This window comes from Monodelphis domestica, chromosome 2 (genome assembly GCF_027887165.1).
Source record: "Monodelphis domestica isolate mMonDom1 chromosome 2, mMonDom1.pri, whole genome shotgun sequence".
Classification (NCBI taxonomy): domain Eukaryota; kingdom Metazoa; phylum Chordata; class Mammalia; order Didelphimorphia; family Didelphidae; genus Monodelphis; species Monodelphis domestica.
Genome location: NC_077228.1, coordinates 260,444,200 through 260,450,529, shown reverse-complemented (window position 1 = coordinate 260,450,529; position 6,330 = coordinate 260,444,200). Strand labels below are relative to the sequence as shown.

At 37.4% G+C, this 6,330-nt stretch overlaps 1 pseudogene; it reads left to right on the top strand.

The window, feature by feature from the left end:
* The first annotated feature begins 4,747 nt into the window (after positions 1-4,747).
* Positions 4,748-6,020, top strand: LOC100016956 (zinc finger CCCH domain-containing protein 15-like; annotated as a pseudogene).
* The last annotated feature ends 310 nt before the right edge of the window (positions 6,021-6,330 follow it).

The following is a 6,330-nucleotide window of genomic DNA, read 5'->3' as shown; positions in this document are numbered from 1 at the left end:
TATCACCTTCTCTGGGTAGACCAAAACTTCACACCTCTTTTGTTAAGCTTGCCTTTTGTAAGTTGCTTGACCTTTTAGTGATTAATTTAACCTTTATAAGTACTTAGCACCCTTTTGTATTAGATCTAAAAATAGATCACCTAGCTTAAGGTTTTAGCTTCACTATAAGTATGAGTTGGGGACTTTTCATTGTTCAGTAAGGAGTTTACAACTTTATCTTGCCCTAAAGTATGCCTAAGTATGGATGGAATAATGTTAAAATTCCCAATACATTCCTGATCAAGTACCTCCATTTGTTACAATAAGGGAATAGCTTAACCAAATCTTCTATGGTAGAGTCTGAACAGTTTTTAAGATTCACAAAGGGGAGTCAGGCATCAAAAGGAAGGAATGTTGTACCTCTAGGGGTCCTACAGACACCATTCTAGGGGAAAGTTTTTTAACCCTTTTGGGTATTCCTGACACTCCCATTACATTCTCTGAGCCAAAAGAATAACAATGTAAATCAAGTGTACTCTTTAATACAGACCTGGAAGCTCCAGTCTAAAAGACAATCATAATAGGTGTGACCCACCTTTAAGGTAACATGGGGTTCATCAGTATGGGGGGAAGTAGATATGGACAATGAGTAGTAGGACATCAGGGTCTGAAAACTCAAAGGTTGTATTCTCTGATTCCTGTGCCCCAACCCCCCAGACATCTTTATAGAATTTGGGGAGTTCCTTGGGCACCCCCCTGAAGGGCACCCCCCTGAGGGGCATTAGCACCCTGAGTATTTTTTGGATGAGCACCACTAAAATTATATTGTTGTGGAGTTATTTGGTTTGAGTTATCATTTTCCCAATATCTATTCCTATAGTTATCATTCCTAAAGTTGTGGTTTCCATTATTATTATCATAGTTATTTCCATAATTATCACTTCCATAGTTGTTATTAATCTGCAGATTACTTCTGAGTGCCTTGAGTAAAGTTCTACGCTCTATCATTCTGTGACCCCAGGTATATTAGCATCTTGAAAGTATTATTGATGTATTGATATTGTATCTTATGTGTTTATATACCAGACTCATGGTCATGTTACTTCTTGACTATTGTATTTCCAAATCTTCAGTCCAAAGGACAAAAGAATTCCTGAGCAGGACATGAGTTGTTGCCACAGGGTCCTAGTTCCTACCTTCTCAGACCACATTCTACACCAAGTCACATGTATGACTAACCTCCTCCTCTATGATTACATGGTTGTCAACTGAGCCAATGTTAAATCATATGTCATGTCACATGTTCATTAGCTACCTCCCACTCCACATTCCTGGATTCTTCAATAAAAGTTTGGGAACATATGAAGTTCAGAGAATACCATCAGAGGAGCACGCTGGATCCCATGTATTTTAACTCTTTGTCTCTGACTCTTTGTTCCTTTGTTATGTTCTCTCTCTATAACCCCTTCATCCATTTTCCCTCAGTCTCCATTCTCCTTCTCAGGTGTCCACCCATGAAGATATTAAGTAGTTACTGCAGGCAGCTCTGACTCTTTGTTCCTTTGTTATGTTCTCTCTCTATAACCCCTTCATCCATTTTCCCTCAGTCTCCATTCTCCTTCTCAGGTGTCCACCCATGAAGATATTTAGTTACTGCAGGCAGCTCCTACAATTCCATTCAATTCCATTTATTTCCAATCTAGTTTCTCTTGATTCTTCAAATACTTGAGAACTCTGGGTACACCTTCATAATGAACATGCCCCTTTGTTCTGATCACCCTTATGTCCACTAACTACTTGGCTGTACTTGGGTCTCACTCCTGATTTAACCCACTCTTGCATTGTGGTTAAATCAGGTTCCTGAGCTCCCTATCAGCAAGCACTTTGGCAATTATTACTATTATTTCTCCTATGATAATTATTATTATTCCATACATTATTGTATTGCTTATTATATGTTATTATGATTAATTTGCCTAGAAATTTGTCCTCTGAATCTACATTCCCTCACAAAATGTCCTACTTGATTACATAAGAAACATCTTAGAGGTCCAGATCTCCTTTCCCTTGGCCTGTACTGGTTGTTTGGTTGCACAGATCTATGGGTTGCTACTGCTTTTATTTCCTTTATTTCACTATCCCTTGCTTTACTTTCGGCATCCCTTAATTTTTCTCAAATCCTCAATTACTGTGCCCCTGTCTTCATATCTATCATCATTAACCATGCATAAATAAGTTGCTTTTCTCTTTAACTCTTCCAAACCCACCTCTTCCCAGTCTGGGCAGTTGTTCTTAAAAATAGCTTTATCTTGGGGCAGGCATTTTTAACAAATAGTCTCTTGTTGTGGGCAATTGTGTCATCAGCCAACACATCAAGTCCTATTATTATTATTATTATTAAATGTTAAATCAGCAGCATGTTATTCTTTCTAGAATACTGGTTGGTGATTCATTCTGTTTATGTCTTTTATTTTCAAATCTGGATCAAGTATTTGGGCGTTTGAAATGCCTTTTCATTATTTTAATGACTGACCTCCTAACCTGTTTCATCCTTCTATAATCAGGAGCTGAATTCATATCTATGCCCTCAAAATCTTGTGGCCATGGGATCAAATATGGATCATGTTTGGTCTCTTCTATGAATTGGTTCCTCTCTCTCTTGGTAAGTAATTCCTTCATCAGTAAGAAAAAATCAGCGTAGTCCAGGTCAAAGATTTCAATCTCCCTCTGAAATTCCTTTACTACTTTATTAGGTTCATCAGAAAAGCAAGAGGTTCTATGCCTGATAGCTATATCAATAGCCTTATCCTGTAAACCATGGAAAACACCATTATTGGAAATCATTCTCTCCTTCATACATTGTTCCATTGCTTCAATTTTATCCCTCATTAGCAGAAGCATTTGCTTCATTTCTGAATCCTTCGTTATCCATTGTACAATTGTCCTTAATTTGTAACCAACTCCAAAAAACAAGTATCTGCATTTGTATAGAACAATCAAACATAGGCATAATACTAGTACATAGGCCAAAATAGTTCTTAAAGTCAATGACATAACTGGTTCCATCCATTCATAACCCAGATAATATAACAGCAATGAGGAAATGGGGTGAAAATCCCATAAGGGTCATGCATGAAACAGTCCCAGAAAAAAAAATAGCATTTGTCATGTCTCCTGACATGATGCTCAATGTATACAGAAAGTTGTTATATTGAACAGGATACATGTTGTTAGTATTCACCTTGATTATCAATAACAATAACCAAAAAAAACAAAACAAAAAAAATTTTTCCTAACACATGTGCTTTTGCCCTTTAAACAGTCGATTTAATATTTAAACCTCCTCCTGTGTCCATTAAAAGTCAGAATTCTGTGTTCCAGGACCTTGGAGAGCAACCAGGTGTTGCCAAGTGAAAATGGAATCTTGCAAGGTACTTCAACTGCCAACTTACGGATCTTTTTCAACTACCCTTGTCTAGGCCAGTTTTTGTAGATTTGACCTACTGACTCACTAATTGAAATAGGTGGGTAGAATAAGGGGTCAAAACTATAAACATATAAGAAAATAACAGTTTTATTTAACCTAAAGGAAGAAGGGAAAGGAATCAGGGAATATCTAATTTTACACCCAAATCAGAGATGAAAACCCTAACAACTTTCTATAACTATCCTAAACTAATTCCTTGATTACTATTTAAGATTGGAGAGTGGTTGGTAGGACCAAGAACAAGGGCCAAAGTAAATTTCACACAACTGGAGTCCCCTTTGGGTTTAGCAAAATTCCCAGTAGGAAGAGTAGCACAGGAGGAATCAGAATCAGAAGGGGAATGATGGATAATCACACAGTGTCCACTATTGTAATTGTTATCCACTATCTCTACCAGTTCGTTAAGATGATTTTGATTGAAGTCAGGTCCCAGTCTCCTGGCAGCTTCAAAGTCTCCTTCTTCAGAGAGAGCCAACTGTTAGTGTAAACTCCCACACAGCTCCTGAGAGCTCCAGAATGCTGGTCTATAGGATCTCCTGCTTTCACCTTGCTCCTGCTAAAATCCCTTACACAACAGTATATGATTGGGGATATAGACTCTAAATGATCACCCTAGTGCAAATATCAATAATATGGAAATAAGTCTTGATCAATGACACATGTAAAGCCCAGTGGAATTGCACATCAGCTATGGAAAGAGGGTGGGGGAGGGAAGAGAAAGAACATGAATCTTGTAACCATAAAAAATATTCTAAATTAATTCATTAAATAAAAATTTTCAATAAAATAAAGTATTCATAAATAAAGTTTCATAAAAGGTTCAAGAGATTTGGCAAGTATTTTGTGGGTTTATGGAAAATTCGTGCAAATATATATGTGTACATTTTTTACTCCTTTTTATCTTTTGCCCTTGCCCCTGAAAACTGTCTACCTGAGCAGGAAGCCATGAGAGCTGGCATGTACAGGACATGAACTGATTCTCTTAGCACAGCCAAAGAAGTTATTATCACTATATTATATGCTGGCAATTGAAAATGCCAGAGACCAACAAAATGAGTTAAATCCAAAGAACTGAGAATAGCCTGGGAACAGAAGCAAGAACCAATGTCAGAAAAAGACCAGATTTAAAGGCAGATCAAACAGCTGGGGACTAGGGTTGATAGCTTTTGAGGGGGAAAAAATCTTTTTGGTTAAATAGAGAGGTCAGAGGAAAGAAACAAACACTTACTCAATGCTGCAAGGCATGTATGCACTCATTTTTAAAAGGTCTGGAGGGGAGCCTGGGCCCTCTCCGCCATGCCCCCCAAGAAACAGGCTCCAGCTGGGGGCAACAAAAAGGTGGAGCAGAAAAAGAAGGAGAAAATCATTGAGAAAACTTTTGGTTTGAAGAATAAGAAAGGGGAAAAGCAACAGAAGTTCATCAAGGCTGTGACTCATCAAGTTAAATTTGGTCAACAAAATCCACGACAGGCTGCACAAAATGAAGGTGACAAGAAATTAAAGAAATATGACAAGAAGAAAGAACTTCAGGAATTAAATGAACTAAACTATTCAAACCTGTAGTTGCTGTTCAGAAAATAAGTAAAGGTGCAGATCCCAAATCTGTAGTAGGTGCATTCTTTAAGCCAGGGCAGTGTACTAAAGGAGATAAATGTAAGTTCTCCCATGATTTGTCTCTGGAAAGAAAATGTGAAAAAGAAGTGTTTATATAGATGCACGAGATAAAGAACTTGAAAAGGATACCATGGATAATTGGGATGAGAAAAAGCTGGAAGAAGTAGTGAACAAGAAGCATGGTGAGGCGGAAAAGAAAAAACCAAAAACTCAAATAGTGTGCAAGCACTTTCTTGATGCTATTGAAAACAACAAATATGGCTGGTTTGGGGTTTGCCCTAGAGGTGGTGATAATTGTATGTACCATCATGCTCTTCCTCCTGGTTTTGTATTTTAAAAAAAGATAAGAAAGAAGAAAAAGATGAAATTTCATTAGAAGATCTAGTTGAAAGAGAGCGTTCTGCTTTAGGACCAAATGTTACCAAAATCTCTTTAGAGTCTTTTTCTTGCATGGAAGAAAAGGAAAAGACAAGAAAAGATTGATAAACGTGAGCAAGATATGGAAAGAAGAAAAGCAGACTTTAAGGCAGGAAAAGCACTAGTGATCAGTGGCCACAAAGTTTTTGAATTTCATCCTGAACTGGTTGATGATGATGATGAAGAAGCAGATGATACTCGATATACTCAAGGAACTGGTGGTGATGAGGTTGAAGACCTAATAAGAATAAATGATATAGATTTGAGCCAGCATGTCCCAAAGGATGTGGATGAGACTGGTATTACTGTGGCTAGTCTTGAAAGATTCAGTACATATACTTCTGTAGAGAAGGATGATAATAAATTGAGTGAAGTTTCAGGAGGTGGGGCAGAAAATGGAGAACAAAGTGATTTGGAAGAAAATAATGAACAGGAAAAGGGAGTGATTGGTGCTGTTCCTGTTGATGAAAACCTTTTTACTGGAGAGGATTTGGATGAACTTGAAGAAGATTTAGAGGAATGACAGCAAGCAAGTCAGATGAAAAAATTGTCAGCTCAGCATAAATTGAAATTGACTACATTTAATTTTTTTCTCCTGTCTAGAATTCTTAAACAAGATGTTTATGGTTTCTCACACTGATTTCAGGAGGGTACCCCCTCCTTCAATCCCTCCCCTCCCACCAAAAAAGGAATATTCACCCTTATCACCTCTATTCTGACCTTGACTACACCTCTATAGTAAGTTCAGAGTAGGTCATAAGTAATCTGAAATATAATGGTCATTACAGAAAAGATTTTGTAAATAATTGAAGTAGGAAGTATAAATGCTTTTT